We start from the raw sequence: 27,238 nt of genomic DNA, 5'->3' as shown, positions 1-27,238 counted from the left end.
TATGTACTACTATTTATAATATCTTAAACAATAAAATAAAATTTTAAAAAGGTACAAACAAGAGAATGAATAAATGGAACAAAAAAATGTATGGATAGACTATCTTTATAAAAATAAAAATGAAAAGAGGTGGTAAAAAAAAATCTTATCACTTCCCTCCAACCACAATCCCTAAAGCCCCAATACTAGGAGAAACCTAATGGTGAGATTTTTGGATATACTTCCCAAGATTTTTCTCTTTTGCACACAAAAGAGGCCATACTAAATGGGTGTTTTTACAACTGTGGATTGTAGATGTAGATCATATATTAGTAGATGATCAAGTTAACTTAGTATTAAAAATAATGATAATGAAAGTGAGAACGAATACTGTTTCATAAATCTTTAATGTTATTGTATCATATTTATAAGTATGATGTACTCAGCTGTGATGTAAAATATATTCTTAATGTGGGCGGGGTGTCACAGAAAAAAAGAAGCTTAGAAAAATACTGTTATACCAAGAAGTATATACAGTAAATCCTCACTTAACATTTTCAATATGAACTATGGCAAAATGAAACCAATTTTACCATAGGCTAATTGATAAAAACAAGAGTTAAGTTCTCATGGCATCTCATCAATATTATAACGAAATTATGTTATTTGAGGACCTGCTATATATATTACTTGCTTGTTTTCACTTAATAAAACATCTTGAGGATAGTATCAAATCAATAGTTACGTCTCTAACTCCATCCTCCAAGTTTTCATAAATCCCTTATTTCCCCCTTATTCATTTCCCCCTTATTCAAGATTGACATTTATAGGGCAGCTAGGCAACTTTTTATACACAAATGGTCTAGATTTCCTATATTAACTATAGGAGACATACATTTTCAACTTTCCTGGCCATTACTCTTACAGAAATAACCACAAACATTTTACCTTCCAAGAGCAAAGGCAAGCATCAGTTTTATTAACCCAGCTGTTAATCATTTAATGCTACCTCTCTTCCTTGGCTTGCCATGCTGGAGCATATGTGTTCTTTGGCTAATGTGAGTTTGCCTAATGGGCTCTCTCCAGCCCAGCTGTGAGATAAGAGATAGGCGAAGCCATCAATGACACTCCAAGAAGTAGCTACCAGGGTGCTGGTCCGGACGGCTGTCCAGCCCTGGAGGGGACTCAGGGAGGTGACTCACTGTCTCTGTCCATGGCTAGAAACCAAGAAGCCACCACAGAGCCAGCGGTTAGTTATACCACCTTTGACACCCCGGCTCACTAGGTCACTTCTGACATTTAAAAACATTTAAAAAATAACAGCTCTTTAACATACTGTATTCCTAAGACCATTCTTATCCTGAGCCACGTTCCTCCCTCAGACTGACTGAACCTCTTCAGGGGACAAAAATTCTAGAGCATCTTAAGAAGAATCTGTTAAACTTCACATTTCCTCAGCAGAATTTTTCGTAAAAATGTTTCCATGCTTAAATAAGAAATGTTTTATCTATTAAAGGCTGCTTAACCTTATCTATGTTTTCATAATCTATTGAAAATCATCTAGAAAATGCAAATTTTGGAAGACAACCATCATGTTTTTGTGCAATTGAACTCACTCTGACACAATTTAACTTCGTCTGAGATGGAATAGGCCCTGCACCTCAATCGAAAGCAAATAGAGGGACTGCTCAAGGAGGAACAAGGCCATAAACGCCACGACTATTGGAAGAACTAACTGCTGATGGACAGACTTACCCCCTTTAAGATATTTCAAATCTGGACCCTGCTATGACTGGATGGGTACACCGCTTACTGGTGGGCCTAACACCCAGGTACTCGGCGTGAAGGGGCTGAGAGCAGGCATACCAGGCTGGCGATGATGAAGTGGTTCAAAGCTGGCCTCTCCTCAGACAATCTAGGTTTGAAACTTATTTTCCCACTTACTAGCAATGTGACTTTGGACACATCATTTAACCTCCTATCATAAGATGGGAGAATCAGTAATTGCCTCTTAAGGTTAAGAAGGTCAAATAGTGCCCTTAGGCAGTGCCTGGCGTGCAGGAAGCCCACGGTGAAGGCTTCTTACTGTGTGTTTGCCACAGGCTCAACTCCATAATGAATACTGCCCACTACCTGTGGGCAACGGGTTCCTCTGCAGGGGCACCGCTGGCAGTCTGTCCCTGGCCCGTCCATGAAATGCCACCAGCAAGCCCCAGTTGTTGTGATAACCACCATGTCCACTTCAAGTCCTATCACTCCCAGGAGCACAGCAACACAGGTGGAGGCGTGCTAACACCTTGGGAGACATTCTCTAAACAGGAAAGACGGGGCTAAAATTAGCATGCTAATTAGATACACACATACCAACCACCTACGGTGTACAAGATTGCCAAACCCGAAGAAACAGAAAGGAGCATGCCTGGAGACCTCGAACAAACGAGACGTTCAGGACGCTGTGAGCCAAACACAAAATCCAGTTTGCTAAAGAGTAGCTGTTAGAATGATGCGTACTGAAACAAGCTGCATATACACCTTTGATACCAAGCTGTAAAAATAAGGTTCACATAACAGTATCCTGGGATCTAGCACCCGGAAGATCCCTGACAAGGTCAGTCAGGGGCTCATGACGATATTTAACTAAGAGGCCTTTCAGAGAGCTCTTAGTGGCCAGTTTTGGTTTCCATGCAAGGAAGAAACAGAAAAGCTGGAAACAGGAGCACAGGAATATTTTTAAAATGATAGGAAACAGACCGGTAGCGTGGAGTTGGGGAGGAGGGAAAAACATGAGTAGACTTAAAAATAAAATAAAAAAAGGCCCCTAAGAAAGTGGTACAAATGACCTGTCATTACCAGGACAATGCCCAGGACAAAGTTGAACTTGAGAAACTGGGCTAACATCACGGCAACAGAAAAACAGCTTGATGAAACATACGGCGAAATTTCAGTCCCAGTGTACTGAACCCAGCAGCAGGCTGCCACAGAGTGTGGAACTCGGTACTTGGAGGCACTGAAGAATTCTGTTACAACCATCTGTCCTGAATAATCCAGATCTAAACCCGTCTCGAGCAGAGGCCCGTGGAAGTGGTAGGCGCTGGAGACTCCTGTCTTTCTCAGAAGGAACATTTCCACACAAAAGCACACTGGAGGGGTGGGTGTCAGCAGCATCACATCTGTCTCACACTGCATTTCTCTCCGCTGGAGAAGGCTTCTCTCAGGCTTGCAGAACTTTTCACAAACTTGGGAGCACATAAAATAGCTAGTGATCCTGGCCAGTGTGGCTCGGTGGTTGAGTGTTGACCCATGAACCAAGAGGTTTGATTCCTGGTCAGGGCACAGGCCAGGGGTTGCGGGCTGGACCCCCAGTAGGGGGCGTGCAGGAGGCAGCCGATTAATGTTTCTCTCTTATCCTTGATGTTTTTATTTCTCTCTCCCTCATTCTTCCTCTCTAAAAATTAATAAAAAATATATTTTAAAAAAATCTAGTGAAACAGTCTCTGAAAAGACATGAGTGGGAAATACAGTTTTCAGAGAGAGTCACTGAAAGTCTGTGTTGAAAGGAAGGAGGATGCCCAGAGCTGGGCTTATTGACCAGCAGAGTCCTGATCCATGGCTCACAGGCCTGCTTCTGTGATAAAGGTTTTCCCCTAACTGTGCTCCTACCACGCCCACAACCAACATGCACTATAACCTTCTTAGACAGGTTTGTTTTTACACAAGTCACCAAGAGACATGGGCACCAAAGGTTTTCTTCCATCCTTTACTCCGCACAATGCCACTTTTGTCTGGCCAGCTACACATTTCCCACCCCTCGCTCCCGTGTGCATGTTTCTTCATTCACATCACACACTTCCTGGGTGCTTCCTATGTGCCAGGTGCCTTACTAAGGCCCCGAGGGAACAAAAGTCCAGGCTGCGGTGGAAACACACACATACAAAAGGTTATGTAATATAACTGATGGCAAGAAGAAATAAAGCAGGCTGAGGGGTTGGGCTCACAGAGTGGGAACTGCAGTTAGAGAAGGTGACCACAGAGCAGGAACCTGATGCAGAGCGCGAGCACCTATCAAGAGAGGGACCGGTGGGTGGCATGGTCCCAAGGTCAGGGCTGCTTGGCATGTTCAAGGACCCCAGGCCAGGCCAGGGGTAGAGGGCAGGCAGCAACTCGGAGAGGCCTGTCCTCCACTCCCTGCCCGGTGCCCCAACCTCGCTCAGAGGTGGTTCACAGATAGCAATCACGCGGCGTGACTTGCAGAGAGCATGTGGCCACAGGCTGGGAACAGAAGACTGCCAACCCTTAACTGCTCACTGCCACCATGCCCTCTTCTCCGGCTGCAGACTGCCTGACAGCACTGTGCCTTTTTCCTTCTTGTCTCCCTCGCTGAGCCTATCTGCTGTGCCACAGGCACAGCACAAAAGATGTCAGCAAATGAATTCTTCACTGCCAGGCTTGCCCGGCCTGCCCCGCTGGGTAAACGGAGCACTTGCTGAGCTGCCTGTGGGCCGAGCGGCCTGAGGGCCGAGCCACACAGTTTTGTACTTTTCTAAAGGAATGGGGGAGGCACAGGGCCCTGCAAAACCCTTGATACTTTGCCTGTTGATCTGGAATCATGGGAACAGCATGACCCACTTTGCACATAATGTCAACCACACTCCCAGGCCTGCAGCCTGCCTGCCTGCTACAGTGCCCATCTCCCAAGCTGCACGGGGACCAGTGACATCACTTCTCAATAACCTGCATCACTCTCCAGGCAGCTCGGCGACCTGGGTCCAGTGGGAACACAGCTGCTCTGTGCAACGGTTCTAGCAAGGACCAAGCCCAGGAGCTGGGACCATGGAAGAGGAGCTGTGGTCTGAAATGCAGCAAAAGAATAAGCCATTCTCTGATCTGGCTGGTTCTCCACATGCAGACAGGCGCAGGGGTGGTCAGCCCCTCCCAGGAACCAGATCATGCTGACACCAAGCCAAGCATGGCGTCCCCACCTCTTTAGCCAGGAGTCTCTGACACCCACTCAACCTATGGGGCTTCGCGGCACTGCAGGCGGTGACAGGGAGTAATAGGATCCATTAAAAAAAAGTCCTAATCACAACAGTATCCAAAAGCTATTAACTCACTAGTTCAAGGGCGACACACAGAAAATGATGACTACGAAAACAGGATAAGGGTAGAAAACAGAGACAGGTAAGTAAATTAGAATTGATTTTAAAGGATTCCTCTTTTATGGACATTTTTCAAAAGCCACTTCACACTATCAAATTCAGGAGTGTTTTGGTAACCATGCAACTGTGTTATAATTGTGCCTCACTGTAAATCTCTCACTAAGAAAAGCCATTCATTGGAGCTGGTCATTCCCTATATTAAAAGAGATTATGGGTGAGAGTTCAACATAGGGTCACCTAAAGTACGTATTAGTACAGGTGCTAGGAACTTGCCCCAGACACAGAACTAAGTGTTTTAGGGCTGAGGTGAGCATCAGGCCTCAATTCAAAAGAAACATTGGAACTACCATAGCAAAGATACAGAGACCTGGAAATACTGACGCAAGCAGAACACAAAAGGGCAAAAACCGAATCCCCGAAGAGAGCAGTGCTCATGCGGAAAATCCATCTGTCTATTAGTTAGCTCTCTGCGGGAGTGGCTTGCCCAGGTGAATCATCCGCATGAGGTTAAGCAAGCATTAATGTTCACTTTGATCCAATATCAAACGGAGTCTGCTGGAGGCTTGTGGGGAAAGAGACACTATAATAAGCTTTACAGCATCCCCCCTCCCCCTTTCTTTCCATTTGGCTCCCAAAAGGGACAACAAAATGTGAGAGGACTGGGGGCAGACACCAAAGGAAGGTTGCTGGGCTTAATGAGAGATGGCATAGTCAGTTGCTTCCATCACAATTCTCTAGATGAAGTTGAGAATTATTATTATTTAAAATCTTTATTGCTGAAAGTATTACATATGTCCCGTCCCCCCCCCCCCCCGCCCCCCACTGATCCCTTCTAACTTACCTCTGCCCTCTTCCCCGGGCCTTCACCACCCTATTGTCTGTGTCCATGGGTTATGCATATATGCATTCAAGTTCTTTGGTTGATCTCATCCCACCTACTCACCCACCCCTGCCTTCCCTCTGAGATTCCACAGTCTGTTCCATGCCTCTATGTCTCTGGATCTATTTTGTTCAGCAGTTTATTTTGTTCATTAGATTCCACATATGAGTGAGAGCATGTGATAGTTATCTTTTTCTGGCTGGTTTATTTTGCTTAGCATAATACTCTCCAGGTCCCTCCATGCCATCTCAAAGGGTAAGAGATTCGGTTTTTTTTTTTTATTGCTGCACAGTATTCCATGGTGTAAATGTACCACAGCTTTTTTATCCACTCATCTACTGATGGTCACTTGAAGTTGAGAATTATGATGAGAGCAACATATGAAGTTATCTGCCTTGATAAAAATGCAATAGACTTACAAGTCCAGGAAGCACAAAGAGTACCAAACAAGAGAGCCCAAAGAGGCCCACACCAAGACACATCATAATTAAAATGCCAAGAGTTAAAGACAAAGAGAGAATCTTGAAAGCAAGAGGAAAGTAGTTCCCTACAAGGGAGTGCCCATACATGTCAGCTGATTTCTCAACAGAAACTTTGCAGGCCAGAAGGGAGTGGCAAGAAAAATTCAAAGTGATGAATAGCAAGGACCTACAACCAAGATTACTCTACCCAGCAAAGCTATCATTTAAAATTGAAGGACAGATAAAGAGCTTCACAAACAAGAAAAAGCTAAAGGAGTTCATCATCACCAAACCAGCATTACATGAAATATTGAAGGGTATTCTTTAAGAAGAGGAAGAAGAAGAAAAAAAAGATAAAAAACATGAACAACAAAATGGGAATAAATACACACCTATCAACAATTGAATCTACAAATCAAAATAAATGAACAAGAAATCTAATGTACAAAATAAACTATGAATAAAATAGAATCAGAGGCATGGAAACATGGAACAGACTGATAAATCTCAGAGGGAAGGGGGCTGGGGGTCACGGGAAGAGATTAACTAAAAATCTTACATGCATGTATGCATAACCTATGGACACAGACAATAGGGTGGTGAAGGCCTGAGGAAGGGTGGGAACTAGGTGGAGGAGGTCAGTGGGGGCGGGGAAATGGGGGACATCTGTAATACGCTCAACAATAAAGATTTGAAATAAAAAAAATAAATAAAAATATAAAAAATGCTAATGCTAATCATTCTGGCCATTTATATCTGGAGCAGGAGAAAGCTACTTGGCAAATGAAAAGGACTGGGATCTTGAGGCAAATCTGCTTTAAAGAATATCAAGATTAAAAAATAATTATGAAAGTAAAGAAAGTTAATTTCCTAAACCCACAACTAGGCTATTTGCTGACTCCAAAGCTGAGTGGTAGAGACCTTTAGGTTCTTCTTGCTGCTAAGGAGGTGGTAGTAGGGAGCAGTCAGTTTGCTTTGAGAGCCCCCTTCCTGTGAAATCAGTCAAGTCACGTTGCTTTTGGTTTAAAAATATGTTTACTGTAGATGTGTACCTACTGTTTAGCATAACTTCCTCATCACATCCTCTTTTATGAGTGTATGTTTTGAATTGTCACAGTTCATCTAAAGATAAGTCAGCTGAGCTGGCCTTGCAAGTGACAAGAGGTCAGGATGAAAGTTCCCTCCCTTTTCTGTTTTCTCCGACCATCCATCCTTTTCAACAGTCAGCTTGTGTTAAGCAGGCATGGGAACATTCTCCAGACTGGCTGCCAATAACACAAAAAATTAAATGGCACTTTAACTTGGCAGTCACAACACTGCTTGAATTTAAAAAGGTTTTACTGGGTTGGAGAAAATTAGCTCAAGGAATGAGAGGAAATGTTAAAATATAAAACACTGTCCTAAAGACCATAAGGGAGAAACATCTAGGGCTGGCACACGTTTAGCTATGAAAGTACATTGACAACAGAATCCCTTTAGGATGTCAGCATTTAACCCAAGGGCTCCAGATTAAATCTTGGGTGGAGCGAAGTACCTGCCTCGTCAACAGTGGTATGGTCATTCTGACACTCCGGAAATCTAGGCTTATTTTTCCCCCTCATAGAATTCTCATACTTGCTAGCCTCTATTCTAAGGCCATAACAAACTCTTGTTAATAACGATTCCCTGATAAGAGTCATTTTTTCCTGCATAGATCATATATGGAGAGAAAGAACACAGCCCTATTTGGGGCCTTAGATAAGTAACTGCAAAATTTGGGCACCGATAAGCACTATAACGTACTGCTACAGGATAGCTCCAAGGTCAAAGGAGGCCGACCAACCTCATTCTTGTATAATGAATATTGGGGGGAAATTTTTTAAAATGTTGCAGCAAAAATAAAATTAGACAAGGTCAGAAGATACGCCCCCACCTCCCACTCCTTGGTTGCACCAGTTAATTAAAAAGTCCTCCACGCTAGAGATCTGGAACTCTAACAATGATATTCTACTCCTGCCTGTGACATAATCCGTAAAGGCATTTTACAAGGTGAAAGAAACACCAAAAGAATAACACACACACACCTTTTAAACATTCAAAAGAATGCTTTATGCTTTCCCTACTCAGAGAGAGGAAGATATATTTTTCTACTTTGGAAGGTAATACATAAATATATGTGGTCTAAGAAACTCAGACGTAGATCATTTTTCAGCAGCGCGAAGAGGCAGAGTAACATGATCTTAGGACTGTATTCTTGGGGAATTCTCACAGCTAAAGAACAGAATGTACCATCGAATTCAAAATTCTTCCTCCAGTTCTGAGCAGGGGGAGATAAGGACCCCGCACCCCCATTCACTTAACCAACAAGCATTTGGAGAGGGGCTCACTGCAGAAAACTACTCTCGTAGAATTTCATTGCCTTAAAGATGACGACCTAATTTTCATCTGAAACAAGAACAAGAAGCAGTAATGACTTTGCTCGGTTGAAGCACACTGTCTTTGGAGAAAAAACAATGTTAATCCACATACAGAATGCTCCTTGCAGGTGGATGAAGGCCAGTTCGCCGCAGATGGACTTAGATCTCAGCTCTCACAAACAGCCTGCTGACAGTAACTAATTAATCCCTCAAGGCTGCAGTGAGACAAGGCAAAAGGTCCACCGAGTGCTGGGATCGTGTCATCCCCTTGACTTGTTTTATTTCTATGCTTCCAAACACCCTCAGAGTCACTGCCCTTCACTCTACCAGTCATGTGAAAGGCAGCGAGCAACTCACCCAAATTAACAAAGACCTTATGAGTGCCTACTATGTGCCAGGCTATATACTGCTCATTAGAAAAACAACAATGACAGGGACAGACATGACTTCTGCCCCACCTAAAGCAGTAAAAGCAGTGTGCAAAGACACCTGTGGGTCATTCTCTTTTGGGTAGCAGTGGTTAGGTGCACACACTCTAGAGCCTGACAGGTTCAAATCTCTGGTCCACAACTTACTGCATGTGTAACAACCTCAGGAAGTTACTTTGCCTTTTCCTGCCCTAATTTACTCATCTGCAAAATAAGTACCCATAATGAAGTACCTTCCTCGTGTGATTAAATGAGTTGATGTATGTAAAATACTTAGAATAGTGCATGGCACACAATAATTGCTGCAAACATATTTATTTCTATAACTATCATCATTACAAAGGTCTTTGGCATTGGCCAGCTTCACATCCAGTGATTATGAAAGTTTTTTGCTAAGCATTAATCTGAGTTCACTGCAAAATCCACGGGCAATGAAACTTGCCCACACCCACACCTGTTATTCTCCACTTTGGATGGAATCACATAGTGAGACTTGTGAATCAGGGATTTTTAAGAGTCACTAGATACATTGCTCTAGGACAGTGATTTTCAACCCTTTTCATCTCATAGCACACAGAAACCAATTACTAAAATTCTGTGGCACAACAAAAAATATATTTCCTATCTATCAAACAACATGTTACCACGTATAACCAGCTATTTTGTGTTGGCTGTTGTCATTTTTAACTTCACAATCCAGGGAAAAGAGGTCAGTGCCCCTGGCTAAATAGGCGGGTATTACATGTTTTAAAATTCTTACGGCACATCGGTTGGAACATGAAGGGGATGCTGGTCATTGACTTCTTTGTGAGTAGAAGATCAGTGTTCATACCAGGACAGTTATCTGATACGCCTTTTTTATACTCCCAGCACCTAACATATAGTACAGTGATGGCGAACCTATGACACGAGTGTCAGAGGTGACACGCGAACTCATTTTTTTGGTTGATTTTTCTTGGTTAAATGGCATTTAAATATATAAAATAAATATCATAAATATAAGTCTTTGTTTTACTATGGTTGCAAAGATCAAAATATTTCTATATGTGACACGGCACCAGAGTTAAGTTAGGGTTTTTCAAAATGCTGACACGCCAAGCTCAAAAGGTTCACCATCACTGATATAGTAGATGCCCAATGAGTTTATTCACTTACTGCAGTCAGAACGGTGGCCGAGTTGATAAAGGTCACAGAGCGTGGGTAGAGACAAAGTTTGAGCCCAGGTCTCCTACCCTATGACCTACCATTCTTAAAATACCCCATTTGTGGCTTTCCAAGAAAGAAAGCATCTTCACACAGTTAGTATTAGGAGGATGGTGACAATATGTATTAGTAGTGTTTGAGTTCATATAGCTTTTTTTTGGGGGGGGGGGGGGCGGGTGCCCTTGACTGGAATCGAACCCAGGACCCTTTGGTCTGCAGGCCGCCACTCTATCCATTGAGCCAAACTGGCTAAGCCGAGTTCATACAGCTTTAACCATGAGCATAAGATACAGAAGTAACTTAATTTTAAATGACACTATCAAGGTAAAAAAGAGCAAAGCTCGATTGCATTCACCTATGATGCTTGGTAATAGAGGCCTTAGAAATTAAGGCCTACATGGGAAGACGGCGGAAAAGGGTGGCAATTCTCCTTGGCCTCATTTTCTCATGGCCATCATCACTTCCATTATCTCAATCAGTGATAAAATTATAGGCTTATTTTTTAAGTGTCATAATTATCAGTTATGCTGTAATTATCTGCTCATTTGTTCACAATCCCCATTAAGCTCTAAGCAATTCTTTTAGGGCAAAACCTCTGATGTTCCCATTTGTATCTCCACAGAGCCTGGACCCAGGCCTGGCAGAGTGCCAACTACTGGTTGGAACCACGAATGAGTTGAGTGTAAGAATGCATGCCTTCGCGCCTTTTAGTTCCATATCTGTCAGCAACTCAAATCACCGAGGCGCTTCAAACAACAGATTTCTAGAAATTCTGATTCAACAGCCTGAAGCCTGAGACGTTTGTCTTTTTGCAAAGTTCCTTGGGTAAAGGAGATGAGCGGCCTTCTTTGGGAACCACTGCTGTAGATGTAAATTTCACTTTGGGACTCAAATAAATTCCCCTGCAGCTCTTGAAGTTATGTCACTTGGACAGTTATCATATACTAATAGCACTCCCAGAGTCTAGACTGGGATGGTGGTTAAGGATAAAACATTTCATTCCTACAAATTCGGTTATAATTCCGTTTGTGTTAACGCCACTATCATTTCCTGTCAAACCATCTCTCAAGCTGAAATGCAGCCCCATTAAGTTAGAGACCAGTTCTCCTATCTATCAGGCAACATGTTACACCATACATACCATGTATAACCAGTATGCATTAAGCACTGCAAGCTCTTTCTCCACTTTGGAATGTTGTTGGAAAGAATACCACGTCACAGCAGGAGAGATCCCTAACCTGCCACTTCCAAAACCAGGTGTCAGTGGCCACGTTTGCAACAGCTGAGTGAGGGCAGGGAACATATCTATCTTGTTCCCTGTAATCCCAGCAGCTGTTCTTAGTCACAGAAGGAATTCAGTTAAATCATATGAACTGTGTGGTGTGGGGTGCCAGCGAGAGGCTGTCTCTTCCAGAAATCGTGGCACACACTTGGCCACAGCCAACTGTACTCCTTGGAAGGAGATAAGGCGCGCAATGGGCAGAGATCTGGACACTGGCTGAGATGTGGACTTTGGCTCAGGCCCCATTATCATCAGTTCCAAACTGAGCCACTTTCTATTAGCTTCACTACCTGGATTAGAGGATCAAGGTTTCAGCTGAATTTGGTGTCTGTGGAAGCCAGCCTCTAAGCTGGTCCCCAGTGATCCTCTCCTAAACTGAACCAGGGTTGCGTGAGCAACCAACAGAATACAGCAAAGGATGGAATCTCACTTCTGGGATCAGGTTATAAAAGACACTGTGACTTGCATCTTGGTCAGCAGTATGTTCTCTGTTCTCAGATCATGGGCTCTGGGAGAAGCCAGCTGCCCTGTTGTGATCGGCCCTATGGGAAGGCCCTGTGCCAATGACCACCTGAGTGAGCCTGGAAGCAGGTCCTTTGGCGCAGTCTGCTTCAGGTGACCTCGGCCACAACTGTAACCTCAACGAAGACCCTGAGCCAGAACCACCCGGCAAAACCTCTCTGGACTTTCTGACCCCCAGAGCCTGTGTAAGATAATAAATGTTTACTGTTTTAAGCTGCTAAAATTTTGCAGTAATCTGTTACTCAGCCATGGATTACAGACTTAGAAACTAATGAGGTCAGTGGGGGTGGGGAGAGAGGTTCTTAAAACTCAAGTTTCCTTTCCCTTGCTAGCTTTCCTTTTGGTTACTTACACATAATCAAGGCACCACTTAGAAGCATGGCCCTAAAAAGTAAATGTTCCCCTTTTGATTTCATTGAAACTGAGAAAGAAATAAAAAGGCCTGTTATCTAAAGTATAGAATTTGGTTATAAAACCAATCCAACATATTACTAGCCTGAAGCTTAACAAACAAGGGAGCTAACATTTATTATCTATTGTATACCTAGCTTTTCAAAGGCTCAATAAGGGATTATCCTCATTTTATAGATGAGGAAACTGAAGTTGAGATTTTAAGTAACTTGGTCAAACAACAAACAAATGTGCTGGGAGCCGGTCCATCCTTGCTGCTTGACACAGTCGCTGAAGGGAAGAAACATCTGCACAGCATATGTTTCAAGGGATCTGGCGTATATGGCATACTGTTCTTAATATGTTTGCTCCCCTTCTTGGCGCTGCGTGTTTTAACCAAGGTCACCTCTCTGAGAAAGGTTGTTTCCCCAGGTAGGGATTTTTTCCCTGAAGTTAGGGAGGGAATAAAACCCCCTAACTAAATGCCAGGCGGGTAGTCAATCACTTAACTATGAACAATCACGCTTAAGCTACATAATCTTTACTCCCTGGAATAGAGATAAGAAACGCCCTAACCTTTGGAATAGAAATTGATAGGATTAAAATCAACTGGTATAAATACAGATGTAACAAGACAACAGAAGACAGAACCTAGATAGAACATGGCAAGAGAACCTGACTTGAACCTGGTGACAGATCCTGGCTAGAGGTCCTGACTAGGCTGCTGATCAACTGAAGGCTGTCTTCGTGTCATTGCTTCTTTGCCGACTCCGTCCACACCTTTGGAGACCCCTGGACCCGCTGGGATTGGACCCCAGCACAAATGGATCCATTTAGTTACCTGCAGGTTTATATGACAATAAACCAACCGTCCTGGTTTATTGAAATTTAGGAGTTTCCCAGGCTGTAAAAAATCAAGGAAAATTAAAATCAGGAAAGTCCCGGGGACACTGGTTACCCTAATGGCGAACCTATGACACTCGTGTCAGAGGTGACACAGGAACTCATTTTTTTGGTTGATTTTTCTTTGTTAAATGGCATTTAAATATATAAAATAAATATCAAAAATATGTCTTTGTTTTACTATGGTTGCAAATATCAAAACATTTCTATATGTGACAGGGCACCAGAGTTAAGCTAGGGTTTTTCAAAATGCTGACACGCCGAGCTCAAAAGGTTCGCCATCACTGCCCTACTATGTCCACATATTGTGCTCTTTAAAAGTCTCCACATAGTTGATTTTTTTTAAAGCATATTTTAAAGCTATCATTTTGGCAGTTTATAATCTGCAATCAATTTTGAAATGTCACCTATGAAAATGAAAACCACAAGCTTTTCTAGTCTTTATCTCACAAATATCCAAGAAAAACTTTTTTGGTTTTTCTGTGAAAGAACAAAACAATTGCTGTTGTTATGACACAAACTAACATGGAAATTTTTCAGTGTAAAAATTTCTGCAAACTTCTGTTTCAAAACAGCGATCAGTGACAAAGCACAGACAGGTACGCCCCCTGGGCCTCCGCTGCTGGCCCGCCCAGCACAGCTGGCTCCAGGGCTGCGCCTGTCAGGTGGGTTCCCCGCAGAACTGCACACCAGGTCAGGGGCTCCGGCAGGAGGGGCAGACAGGTGCACAATCTTCTCTTCTACAGAAACCCAGAGACGGCCAGCTAAAGCCACTGGGATCTCCAACATTAGTGTGCACAAGTGGCCTTCATACCTGCTAGGTTAGGAGGACCAACTATCAGCAAGTTGGCACAGCCCAGGTAGCTCTGGCCCTTTGTCTTTTAAAAAGATGCACACAATACCCACCAGGATGGTGATAATCATGAGGACAGACAATAACAACTCTTGGCAAGGATATAGGGCAGCGGTTCTCAACCTGTGGGTCGCGACCCCTTTGGGGGTCGAACAACCTTTTCACAGGGGTCGCCTAAGACCATCAGAAAACACATATATAATTACATATTGTTTTTGTGATTAATCACTATGCTTTAATTATCTTCAATTTGTAACAATGAAAATACATCCTGCATATCAGATATTTACATTACGATTCATAACAGTAGCAAAATTACAGTTATGAAGTAGCAACGAAAATAATTTTATGGTTGGGGGTCACGACAACATGAGGAACTGTATTAAAGGGTCGAGGCATTAGGAAGGTTGAGAACCACTGATATAGAGGGATTGGAATGCTCATACATTGCTGGTGGGATTGCCAAATGGTACACGTACCATGGAAAACAGTTTGGTGGGTCCTCAAAAGGTGAAAACAAAGCTGGAGGGTGGCAGTGGAAAAGGGTATAGGAGGGATAAATGGTGATGGGGAAAAATAAGCTTTGCAAAAAAGAAAACAGAGCTACCATACGACTCATCAATTCTACTCCTAGGTATACTAGAACATCCAAGAGAAATGAAAACGTATGTCCACATAAAACCGCACACAAATATTCATAGTGGCATCATTTATAATAGCCAAAAAATGGAAACGACCCAACTACCCATCAACTGATGGATGAATAAACAAAATGTAGTACATCCATGCAATGGAATGTTATTCAGCCACAAAAAGGAATGAAGTCTGGGTACATGCTACAACATGCACGAACCCTTGAAAAGATTATGCTAAGTAAAAGAAGCCAGTCACATAGAGCACATATTGTAAGATTCCATTTATATGAAACATCCATAACAGGCTGATCCACACAGACAGCAAGTACATTAGTGGTTGCCAAGGGTTGGGGGGAGGGGCGATGGAAGTAACTACTGACGTGTATGGAATTTTTGAGGCAATGAAAGTGTTCTGAAATTAGAGCCACTTAAAAAATTTAAAAATAAACTTTAAAAATGGAAAGGCTTTAAAATATTGCATGCTCGAGCCCACTTCTAGAAATCCTTATACTAAGAAGATAAAAAGCAGATGTGCATTAAATTGACCTATAAGATTGTCATTGGGGGTAAACAGCTGAAAAATGGTGAGGTGGGAAAGGCTTTAAATAGCTATCTAAGAGTCATCTGCTAAAATAGATCATGGTACAGACATATACTTAAATATTATACTATCATTAAAGTTTTTGGGCATTTATTCCAGAGAAATGGTCACACAAACACTTGTACATGAATGTTCATAGCAGCTTTATTTGTAATAGTCCCAAACTGGAAACAACCAAAAATGTTCACCAACAGTGATGACTTAACTGTGGTACATGCATACCATGGAACATTGCTCAGCAATGAAAAGGAACACACTACTATACACTTAACAACATGGATGAATCTCCTGAGAATTATGCTGAGTGAAAGAAGCCAATCCATTTATATAACACTAGAGGCCCGGTGCATGGATTCATGCACATTGAAAGGAAATTAATTAGAAGAAATATTTTAGAGGCCGGGGAGGGACCGTGGGAAGTTGGCTCCTGGGCATGTCCAACCTGACTCGCCCAGTCCTGGTCAGCTGGACGCTAGCAGCAAGCTAACCTACTGGTGGAAGCGTCTGCCCCCCTCATGGTTAGAGGCGTTATAGCGACTGGTTGAACAGTCAAATGAACGGTCGGACACTTAGCATATTAGGCTTTTATTATATAGGATAACATTTTTGAAAAGATAAAATTATATAGATGCAGAAGAGATTAGTGTTTGCCTGGGTTAACGATGGTATGAAGGCAGGAGGAAAGTGGATGTGGCTATATAAGGGCACATGGGATGATAGAACACTCTATCTTGTATCTTGGCTATAACAATGTCCACATTCTAGTTTCGATATCAAACTGTGGTCTGCAGAATGTTACCATCAGAAGAATCTGGGCAAGGGTGCTAGGGATCTCTGTATTATTTCTCACTACTACTTATGAATCTAGAATTATCTCAAAATGAAAAGTTACATTAAAAAAAAATCTACAGCCCTGACCGGTTTGGCTCAGTGGATAGAGCGTCGCCCTGCGGGCTGAACAGTCCCAGGTTCGATTCCGGCCAAGGGCATGTACCTTGGTTGCTGGCACATCCCCAGTCAGGGATATGAAAGAGGCAGCTGATCGATGTTTCTCTCTCATCAATGTTTCTAACTCTCTATCCCTTTCCCTTCCTCTCTGTAAAAAATCAATAAAATTTATAAAAAAAAAAAAAAAACTACAAAATTGAGAAACTCAAATCAATGAACACGAAATAAGCCTTTGATTTTTAAAAAATTCAACTACCAGCCCCTCCTCCCCCCGACCCAATGATACATGGTTGTGATTTGAGGGCATCTGTAAATACCTGTAAAGGAAGCAGGTTGGGGCTGGAAAGGAACAATCTGAGCTACGACTCCATTCATGAAACATTAACCCTTCATTCACCTGCATGTTGGTGTTTTCACTGCTTACATTTTCATAGCCTGCTGGAAGCCGGTCCATCCTTGCTGCTTGACACAGTCGCTGCAGGAAAGAAACATCTGCACAGCATATGTTTCAATGGACTTGGCATATATAGCATACTGTTCTTAATATGTTTGCTCCCTTTAGCGCCATGTGTTTTAACCAAGGTCACCTCTCCGAGAAAGGTTGTTTCCCCAGGTGGGGATCTTTCCCTGAGGTTAGGGAGGGGATACAACCCCTTAATTACGTGCCAGGCGGGTAGTTAAGCTACATAATCTTTACTCCCTGGAATGGAGATAAGAAACGCCTTAACCTTTGTTATAGAAATTGACAGGATTAAAATCAGCTGGTATAAATACGGATGTAACAAGACAATAAACATCAGAACCTCATCAGTTCCTAACCAGAGCTCCAACCAGAACTTTGGCTGGAAATCCTGGCTATAGGTCCTGACTAGGCTGCTGATCAACTGAAGGCTGTCTTCGTGTCATTCCTTCTTCGCCGACTCCGTCCACACCCTTGGGGACCCCTGGCCCCGCTGGGATTGGACCCCAGCAATAGCCGTCTAATTAGCTTCCCAGTAAATAGTTATTCAGACTAGTCAGCCAATGGGGAATACTGTTTTGATCCATTTAATGTTCTGATTCACTTCAAGGGATCATATATCTTACACAGGCCAGTCTTCATAGAGCAAGAAAATCATTAAATATATCAAATAACATCTTCCTGAATAAAATTTGATCTTCGATGATTTGGAGACATTTTGGGATCTTGAAGGGTTTCAGCATCAGAATTATGAATGCAAAGTCCTGTTTTACAGAACTGTGGATAAGTAGGCATAGATAATTAAGATAAATCTGTAAATCGGTGTTTCTATGCTCTAAATCTTAAGTTCCTGCAATCAGTTATTCCCTTGCCACTTTCCATTCTCATAAATGACATGTAGAAAACTTTAGGTAAATAGTATTGGGTTGTGAGGTTTGAGATATTTTTTTATTGAATTTATTGGGGTTGACATTGGTTAATAAAATTATATAGGCTTCATGTGTACAGTTCTATAATACATCATCTGTATATTGCATTGTGTTTACCATACGAGATGTTTTTGATAATAAAAATATTAATAAAAGCTGTCTGCACTATGAGATATAAAAACGGTGCTTTCTTCTATCCTTTGGATCATTTTCTTGTCAATCCGCTGGGACAAACACACACAGCGGTTGAAGCAGCACTTTATGACATGGAGGAGCCCTGTCGTTATGCGGTCCACAGTTTACTGGGGCGAGCAGTGTGTCTGAGCCACAGTGCTCTGCAGTGGCCTTTGCTGCCTGTCAGCACGAAGGAGCCCCTCCACTCCCACGGCTCTCCAGGCGACAGTGGACACTTTCCAGAAAAGGCTGAGATGACGACTTCTGTAACCCTCGCTGGAAACGGCCCAGCAAGATTAGATCTCTTCCTAGCAATGCTTTTCTTCTTTTCACCAAGTGCTACTTTCAACAAATGTACCCACTGTGTTTAACCCCCCTGACACTACTAAAAGTGAAATACGGTGAATTAGGCCCTAAGGTGATTACATTTTAGTGGAACTGCAAGTATTTTAGCAAGTCATATTAATGTAACTGAATAGTCTGACTGGCAAATAACAAGATTTTCCCTTCATTTCAATTCTCCCCAAGTACCAATATTCAACTCCAAGCTGTCAGGAAAGCCATTTGCTGCAACAAAGTAAAGAAAGGGAAGCCAGTGATCAAATTAACATGAAGCCAATTAGCTGCCTACCGACAGCCAGAACACCAAGGGAGAGACAGGTCCCAAAAAGAAAATGCAGGACACGGTTCAGGAGACAAAAAGAAAATTAGCTATTTGTATACAGGCCTTATAAATGTTCTTTCTTGGAGAAGTCAATCAGGGGAAAATCTTAGGGAAAAGAGTTAGGTTGTAAATGGCACATATCATTGTTTAACAACATGCTTTTACTGAGCAAAAAGTGTGTTTAAGGCATTTGGTAGGTTATCATGCAGATGGAATCCATTTTTTAAAAATAATTTTTTAAATGTTACTTATTGATTTGGGAGAGAGGAAGAGAGAGAAACATCAATTTTTGTTGTTCCACTCATTCCTTGGTTGATTCTTGTTTGTATGGGGATGGAGCCCACAACCCTGGCATATCAGGATGACACTCTAACCCAGGGGTCCTCAAACTTTTTAAACAGGGGGCCAGTTCACTGTCCCTCAGACCGTTGGAGGGCTGGACTATAGTTTTAAAAAAAACTATGAACAAATTCCTATGCACACTGCACATATCTTATTTTGAAGTAAAAAGACAAAACGGGAACAAATACAGTATTTGTATTTGCATGTGGTCCGTGGGCCGTAGTTTGAGGACCCCTGCTCTAACCTATTGAGCCATCCAGCCAGGGTCAGAATCCATATTTTTGGCTCATTTCAAAACATAGAAATGCAGCACAAATCCATAACAGCTCAACACACATCCCCCCTCTGAAAGGTAAGAATATTTTATTGGTGGGGAAGACAGATACAAAATGACACACTTTGATTTGGAAAAGCTTCCTATGCAGAAGCAAAATGAAAACAACTACTTGAAGAAAATTAATTTGACTGCATATTTAAACTGTATTATGTTTTTTCCAGTGATTCTTTTTCATCTACATGGACCATTAATATATATGCCACCAGGTGGGAGAAGGGAGGGGAGAGTGTCTTAAGTCAGCTCAGGCTGCTATACCAAAATACCATGGACTGGGTGGTTTCAACTGAAATTTATTTCTTACAGTTTCGGAGGCTGGGAAGTCCAAGATAAGGTGCCAACAGATTCAGTTCCTGGTGAGGGCTCTCTTCCTGACTTGCAGACAGCCACCTTCTTGCTGTATCCTCAACCTCATGAGGTGAAGAGAGAGGACTCTGGTCTCTTCCTCCTCCTAGAAGGACACTAATCCTATCATGGGAGCCCCATTTTCATGACCTTATCTAAGCCTAATTGCCTCTCAAAGGCCTCACCTCCAGATACCATCACACTGGGGTCAGGGTTTCAACATATGAATTTGGGGATGTACAAACATTTGGTCCATAGCAGAGAGGTAGTTCTCCATTTAAGAGATAAAGGGAATGACTCACTGTTTATAGTCTAGAGCAGTAGTCGGCAAACTCATTAGTCAACAGAGCCAAATAATCAACAGTACAACGATTGAAATTTCTTTTGAGAGCCAAATTTTTTAAACTTAAACTATATAGGTAGGTACAGTGTTATTAACTTAATTAGGGTACTCCTAAGGCTTAGGAAGAGCCACACTCAAGGGGCCAAAGAGCCGCATGTGGCTCGCGAGCCGCAGTTTGCCGACCACGGGTCTAGAGAAAAGTGCTACTTTTTAAAAACCTTGTCTGTAAAGTGAATCATTTTCATTCATTCACTCAAATTATCAAAAGACATAATCTCTACTTTACAAAAGGGTTGTGTTTCCAGATGTTACTGTGTAAAGTAGTCATCTGGCCTTTGGAAAATTCTATTTTCTAGTCTGTTTTCTATAGAAATTGTTATATTAGTTCTTAACCTCTTGGGGATTCTACACTAATTGTTAAAATCGATTAAAGCAAAAGAGACCTCTCTATCCCCAAATGACAAAGAGGCCGGATTAAAACTGACATTTAGAGTCCCTAAATCCTAGAGCCTCTCAGTCCTCAAATTAAGAACTATATCTACATGTGGTTGATAGATCTCCAGGTGAGACCTAAACTACTTAATTCATAATGAAGTGGTACCTATAGGATTACAGATTCTCATTCTTTATACAAGAAAACAGAATCTATGTATAATTTGGGCTACACTCCCCTGGGCTCTGACAGAACTCTGTAACATGATCTTTGGTATGCTGCTCAACCTGTATAGACCTCAGTTTCCTGATCTGTAATCATGTGCATAATAATGCCTACACCCTATGGGGTTGTGGTGAAGATTAAATGAGCGCTATGACACACCTAGCACAATGCATAAGCACCTCAATTCATGGCAGCTCTTTTTCAAATTAACCCACTGTGGTAGGCGCTGGGGCACTGAAATCCACAAGACAGAGTCTAGCAAGAGAGAGAGAAGTGATAAATGACTACAACAAAGTGAGGTGCCTTGACAAAGTATGTACAGGGAAATGGGGGATAAAAAAAGAAGAGTCTTTTTTTACATAGAGACAAGTGAGTCAAGTAGGGCTTCAGAGTAATGTTTGAGTTAAGGCTGGCGGGGGCGGGGGGGGGGGGGGCTGGGATGGACGGGAGAGAAAAATGATGTTGGACAAGTGGGTAAGGGCTTTAGTGTTCGATTTTAAACAGGGGAGGGGGCTGAGAGTGGGGTTTGGGGCTGGAGAGAAGGTGTGAACCAGATCAAGTCAGAGAACTACTGCAACAGCCCACATGCAGGATGGAGAACATCTTTAAGGCCATGGCAGGGGAGGGGTGGGCCAGGTGAGGGACAGAAAGAAGGAAGTCAAGCTCCTGGCTTCTCACTCTGCACCCTGGATGGGGTGCTATTTGATGAATGAGGGAGCACAGGGGTAAGCGGGCTGGAATAAGGGAACAAGGAAAGTCCTGACTGTCTAGAAACGAACTGTTCTGCTATTAATCTTATCAATCATAGATCAGTTACACAGTTTCATATATGCCTGTTGAGTTAGGAGGTAGGCCTAACTATGTTTTGAACTAGAGGCCCGGTGCCTCGGCCTGGCCTGCGGGATTGGGCCAAAACCAGCTCTCCGACATCCCCCAAGGGGTCCCGGATTACAAGAGGGCGCAGGCCAGGCCGAGGGACCCCATCAGTGCATGATGGGGGCCAGGGAGGGACGTGGGAGGTTGGCCAGCCAGGGAACGACCCCAGGAAGGTTACAGGGTGTGCCCAGCCCATCTTGCTCAATCCCAATCGGCCGAGCTAACCTACTGGTCAGAGCATCTGCCCCCTGGTGGTCGGTGCATGTCATAGCGAGCAGTTGAGCAGCCTTAGCATATCATTAGCATATTATGCTTTGATTGGTTGAATGGACAACCCGATGACCAGACATTTAGCATATTAGGCTTTTATTATATAGGATTATTGGAGTGCAAATTAGTGAAAATTCACTGTATTGACATGCTCACTTATAGGGGGACATTTGTTAAATATAAGAAGTTCAAGCCTAAGCTGGGCCATAAGCCACATATTTATTTAGGATTTACTAGTATATACTCTTGTTGTCCTAAGAAAACATGAAGCCAGCGATGCTCTACCATGAACTACAAACTTGGAGAGGTTGAATTATTAACAAATTCCTATTTCCCTTCACTAAATGGGCTGCTAATGACTGAGTGCTACAGGGAAGCTTTCCAAAGTCATTCTATCAGATTAATATCTCTCCAAGAGACTATAATAACCATTTAGAATCTCATCTAACCCATTTTAAATGTTTTAAAAATTTCATAACCTTTTCTTTGAAGATCATAATGGTTATAATAACTAGCACCCAGTCCTTACTATGTGCCAGTAGTCTTTCTGCTATAAATTCACAAGGATAACTTGCTTAATCCTCATGCCAGTCCTGCTACACATCCCGTTTTCACACAGAAGTACACTGAGGCAGAGAGCAACTAAATCACTTATCCAAAGTCACACCAATGGCATGCAGAGTGACCCAGAGCCTGCTCTTTAAACCACTACATCTACTTGCCTCCCCACATTACCATAAAATTTTTAAAAAGATGTCTTTTACAAAAAAATCTAGAATATAGAGAAAAGTTTCATTTAAAAAATTTTTTTTTAATTTCAGAGAGGGAGAAAAAGATAGAAACATCAATGATGAGAGGGAATCATTGGTGAGCTGCCTCCTGCATGCACCCTACTGGGGATTGAGCCTGCAACCCAGACATGTGCCCTAACCAGAAATCAAACCATGATTCCTGGTTCATAGGTTGATACTCAACCACTGAACCACACAGGCTGGACTGTGAGTTTCATTTTAAAGTAAAAACAAAAAGCAACCGAGAATGTGGCAGAATCCACGTTCCCCTTCTACCATGTACAAGCAGAGTGATCCTGGGCAAGTTAAGCTGGGAAAGCCTCAGTCTCCCCCTCACCTGGAATATTCCTCACCTTGAAATGGGAATGACAATAATTTGAGTTCTGGAGCAATAGTTATAGAAATGCTTTAATTATTCCCCCATTACTAGTCATTTAATCTCATTTTACTATCTTATAATAAACGCGTAATATGCAAATTGACCCTAACGGTGGAACAACCAGAACAACCGCTTGACCAGTCACTATGAGGCGCACTGACCACCTCTTGGTCACATTCCCCGGTCGGCAGGCTCCCATTGGCCGATGACAAATGGGGAACTGGGGGTGGGTGGCGAGGGATGCAGGTAGCGCCAGGCCAAGGCTCCCGCCCTGCTGGTCGCCCCACACACAGATGGCGACCTGCAGCAGGGGCGGGGCTAGCGAACAGGCGGGAACGGCTGACCTCTTGGTCCCTCCCCCTGGCTGGCAGGCTCCGATCACCCGATGGTGAACAGGGAAACCAGTTGGCAGCGGGGGGCAAGGCCGGCTGCAGCAGCTGGAGAAGATGGCCCTAATCTCAGGCCAGGCCTAGGGACTGTACCCACGCATGAATTTCGTGCGCTGGGCCTCTAGATCTTAAATAATACTGCAATGAACATCTTTGCATACAAAACTTTAGCTGTGTATTAAATTATTTTTTTGGGTGAGATTCCCAGAAACTGGGCAATTAGGTCAAAGGGTCTTAATATATACTGCAATATTTCCTTCCACAACATTTTTACCTACTAATGTTCCCACCAGCAGGGTCTACACAAGCAACAAATATAACTGCACCCTGCTGAGGATTATGTAAGCTCATGAAGGAAAAAAATGTTTTCCACTAATTTAGTTTAATATAAAATGCTCTATGAGTATATTAAAAATATAAATCATATAGGAATCCCAATTGCTGAATAAATAAACATTGATTATATACACTGAAAATTTGTATAAATAAGGGGTTAATATCCAAAATTTATAAAGAACTCATATAATTCAACACCAAAAAAATAAAACAATCCAACTAAAAAATGGGCAGAAGACCTGAATAGACATTTCTCCAAAGAGGACATACAAATATGGCTAATGGAAAAGATGCTCAATGTCACTAATCATTAGAGAGATGCAAATTAAAACCACAATGAGGTATCACCTCACACTTGTCAGAATGGTTATCATCAATAAATCAACAAGAGTTGGCAAAGATGTAAATTACACAAAAAATTAAAAGTAGAACTGCCTTATGACCCAGCAATTCTACTTCTGGGTACATATCCCAAGAAACCCAAAACACTAATTTGAAAAGATATATGTATCCCTATGTTCATTTTAGCATTATTTACAACAGCCAATATGTGGAAGCAACCCACATGCCCATAAATAGACAATTGGATAAGGAAGTTGTGGTACATATATACAATGGAATATTACTCGGCCATAAAAAAAGGAATGGAACCTTACCATTTTCCACAACAGCGATGGACCTAGAGGGTATTATGCTAAGTGAAATAAGTCAGAGAAAGACAAATACCATATGGTTTCACTTTTATGTAGAAGTTGGGGGTTAGGGGACTAGGTGAAAAAGGTGAAGGGATTGAGAAGTACAGACTGGTAGTTACAAAACAGTCACAGGGATGTAAAGTTCAGCATTGGGAATATAGTCAATAATACGATAATAACTATGCATGGTGTCAGGTGAGTACTTGCATTTTGGGGGTATATCACTTTGTAAATTATGTAACTGTCTAACCACTATGCTACACACCTGAAACTAATATAAAATAATTTTCAATGTCAACTGTAAATTGAAAAATAAAATTATGAAGAAAAGAAAATTTATATAAACAAAAAACCATTTGTGGCTAATGCATGGAACAGAAAAATGAGTAATAAATTCTGTGTATCTTCCACTTTCTAAAGGATGAATTTATGAATATAGGCTGGTATTTGTTAACTGATCACTTATATTAAGAGTATTTCTTTCACTCGGGTTATGAATACAGGTATCCCCCACTTTTAAAAAGTTTGTGTTCTGCCATTTGGCTTTAAAGTAGATCTATTTCACTAGCTGGGAGAAATCTGAAGAGGAGCTACATTTTTATGAAGAAAAGTAAAGTGAAAATAGTGTTCATGTTTGTTTTGCAGCGAAAGGAACCACACTCAGCATCTCAGCATCAAGGCGCAGCAGCTTTGCTCTGTGAGCATCTGGGCTGTGTCTCAATTCACTTTGTGCATCTGTTAGCAAGATGTGTCCTGAGGCATCAGAGAAGCCTAAGAGAGCTCGTAAGGGTGTTATGTTCAGCATAAAACAGGACATAATTAAGTGTTTCCATGATGGTGAATGAAATAAAGACATTGTGTGTGCATTGAATTTTGGGTCTGGGAACCAATTTTTTTCCCCCCATATAAATTCGTGATTGCTTCTTTGCTTCACACCATCTCAGCCTACCAAAGGTTTCATAGGAATGCTCCACTTTCGGATATCAAGGGAAACCTGCAAATGGAATGGCCTGCATTCCACAAAAATCCCCCCTAACCAAAGAACTAAGTTTAGATACCAATTTTTAAATACGTAACAGAAGCATTACGTTTTACATAAATAATAATGGTCCTTGAGAGCAAGTATGGATTTTCAAATGCACAGTTCAAGCATTTGCTAAGTACCTATTTTGTCTAGGGTCATGGGCTGTTTTTAAAACACGGAATCTACAAACCCAACCACAAACAAGCCCTGTAAAAGTAAATTCAATTCTATTAAAAGAGGCTCAGAAAACCAACCTTAAAAATACACAATTGTTTTATGAATTTTAGAACTTGAAGTAAGAAGACTCTTTCAGTTGTTTTTTTTTTTTAACTGTGTACATAATATTTTGCAGAAGATAGGTCAGTTTTGCTAGTCAGTAGCTGAGTCAGCCAAATTTGGTTCATGTCATTAGTATAATTGTCAATAAAACATCATAAAGCAGCTTGATTTTTCCAATCCCACCTGGAGGCACTGAGTGAGCCACTAGAAAAATATTTGACTTGTTCACAGAGAAATTTTATATGTATTTCACAGGTCACATAAATGAGAAATCCCAGAGTCCCCTTGCATGCACTTTCCAGCTCAGTGACGTAGGACTCAGCAGCTTCACTTTAGAATCAACCAACTCCCACTTGGGTCATAAAACTCTTCATGATGACAAGTGGCCCACTGTCCGTGAATTAAGTCACACAGAAAGGAACCAGTAGCACAAGGTTGGGCCGCACTGGGATAAGCTACCCAAGGTCATAGGATAAAATGGCATTAACTCTGGCCTAACTGTTCAGCATCAAACAAATCTCCCATCATTACATATCAGGATGCCTCACTAATGAGTTGAGAGGATTTCATTATGAAACCACGGTATTCATCCTTTAGAGTCCCCAGCTTCAAGATAACCTCATTCAAAATAGGAAACACAACAATGATAATAATCATAATAACTAACATTGAACACTTAGTATGTGCTAAGCATCATATTATGTACTCACATACACTATTTATTCTTCTCGGAAACCCTGTAAAGGGTTATTTTTTCCACTTCATGGAGGAAATAAAGGCTCACATATTAGAAGTTAACTGCAGACAATCACTCAGCCTGTACTCGGGGATTCAAACCCTGGCTGTCTGGCCCCAAAGCCTGGGCTCTTAATTGCCTCTTGTAGTGAAATTACACTAAGTTTAACTTTGCTAGGAAGATAAAAAGGTGAATCAAACTAGCAACCTACAAATACCTGTAATACACTTCTGGGTCCTAAGTAATAATCTCAGGTTTCCTGAGGAACAAGTTATGCCCCAGGCAACCTAACACCAAGACAACGCGCATACAACATAGAGTGTCAGTGAGTCAATGGTTACCAGTGGTTACAGTGCCTATGTGACACACACGTGATTTGGTTTTTCTTCCCCTTTCAAATGAATCATTATATAGACTTTGGTGTCCTGTAGACAGCATAAATGAGGCCATATTAATTCTCAGGTAGCAGGCCTGCTAAGAAATTGACATAAAAGCAAATAACAGTGATAAAGCGATTTCAGTGAGGCTGTGACTGAAAAAAACCTCAGTGGGAAACTTCCAGTTTGCATGTACTGGA

General features: G+C 42.0%; 1 protein-coding gene across 1 annotated transcript in view; it reads right to left on the bottom strand.

Annotated features, from left to right (window-relative positions):
• The window catches only part of ELOVL5 (ELOVL fatty acid elongase 5), an 82,672-nt gene that overhangs the window by 27,456 nt on the left and 27,978 nt on the right, over nucleotides 1-27,238 (bottom strand). The window lies entirely within an intron of this gene.

Source organism: Myotis yumanensis, unplaced genomic scaffold (assembly GCF_028538775.1).
Source record: "Myotis yumanensis isolate MYYU_CA2020_CCGP unplaced genomic scaffold, mMyoYum1.0.hap1 SCAF_6, whole genome shotgun sequence".
NCBI lineage: Eukaryota > Metazoa > Chordata > Mammalia > Chiroptera > Vespertilionidae > Myotis > Myotis yumanensis.
Note: the sequence above shows the minus strand (reverse complement) of the source record. Positions and strands in the feature narration are given on the sequence as shown.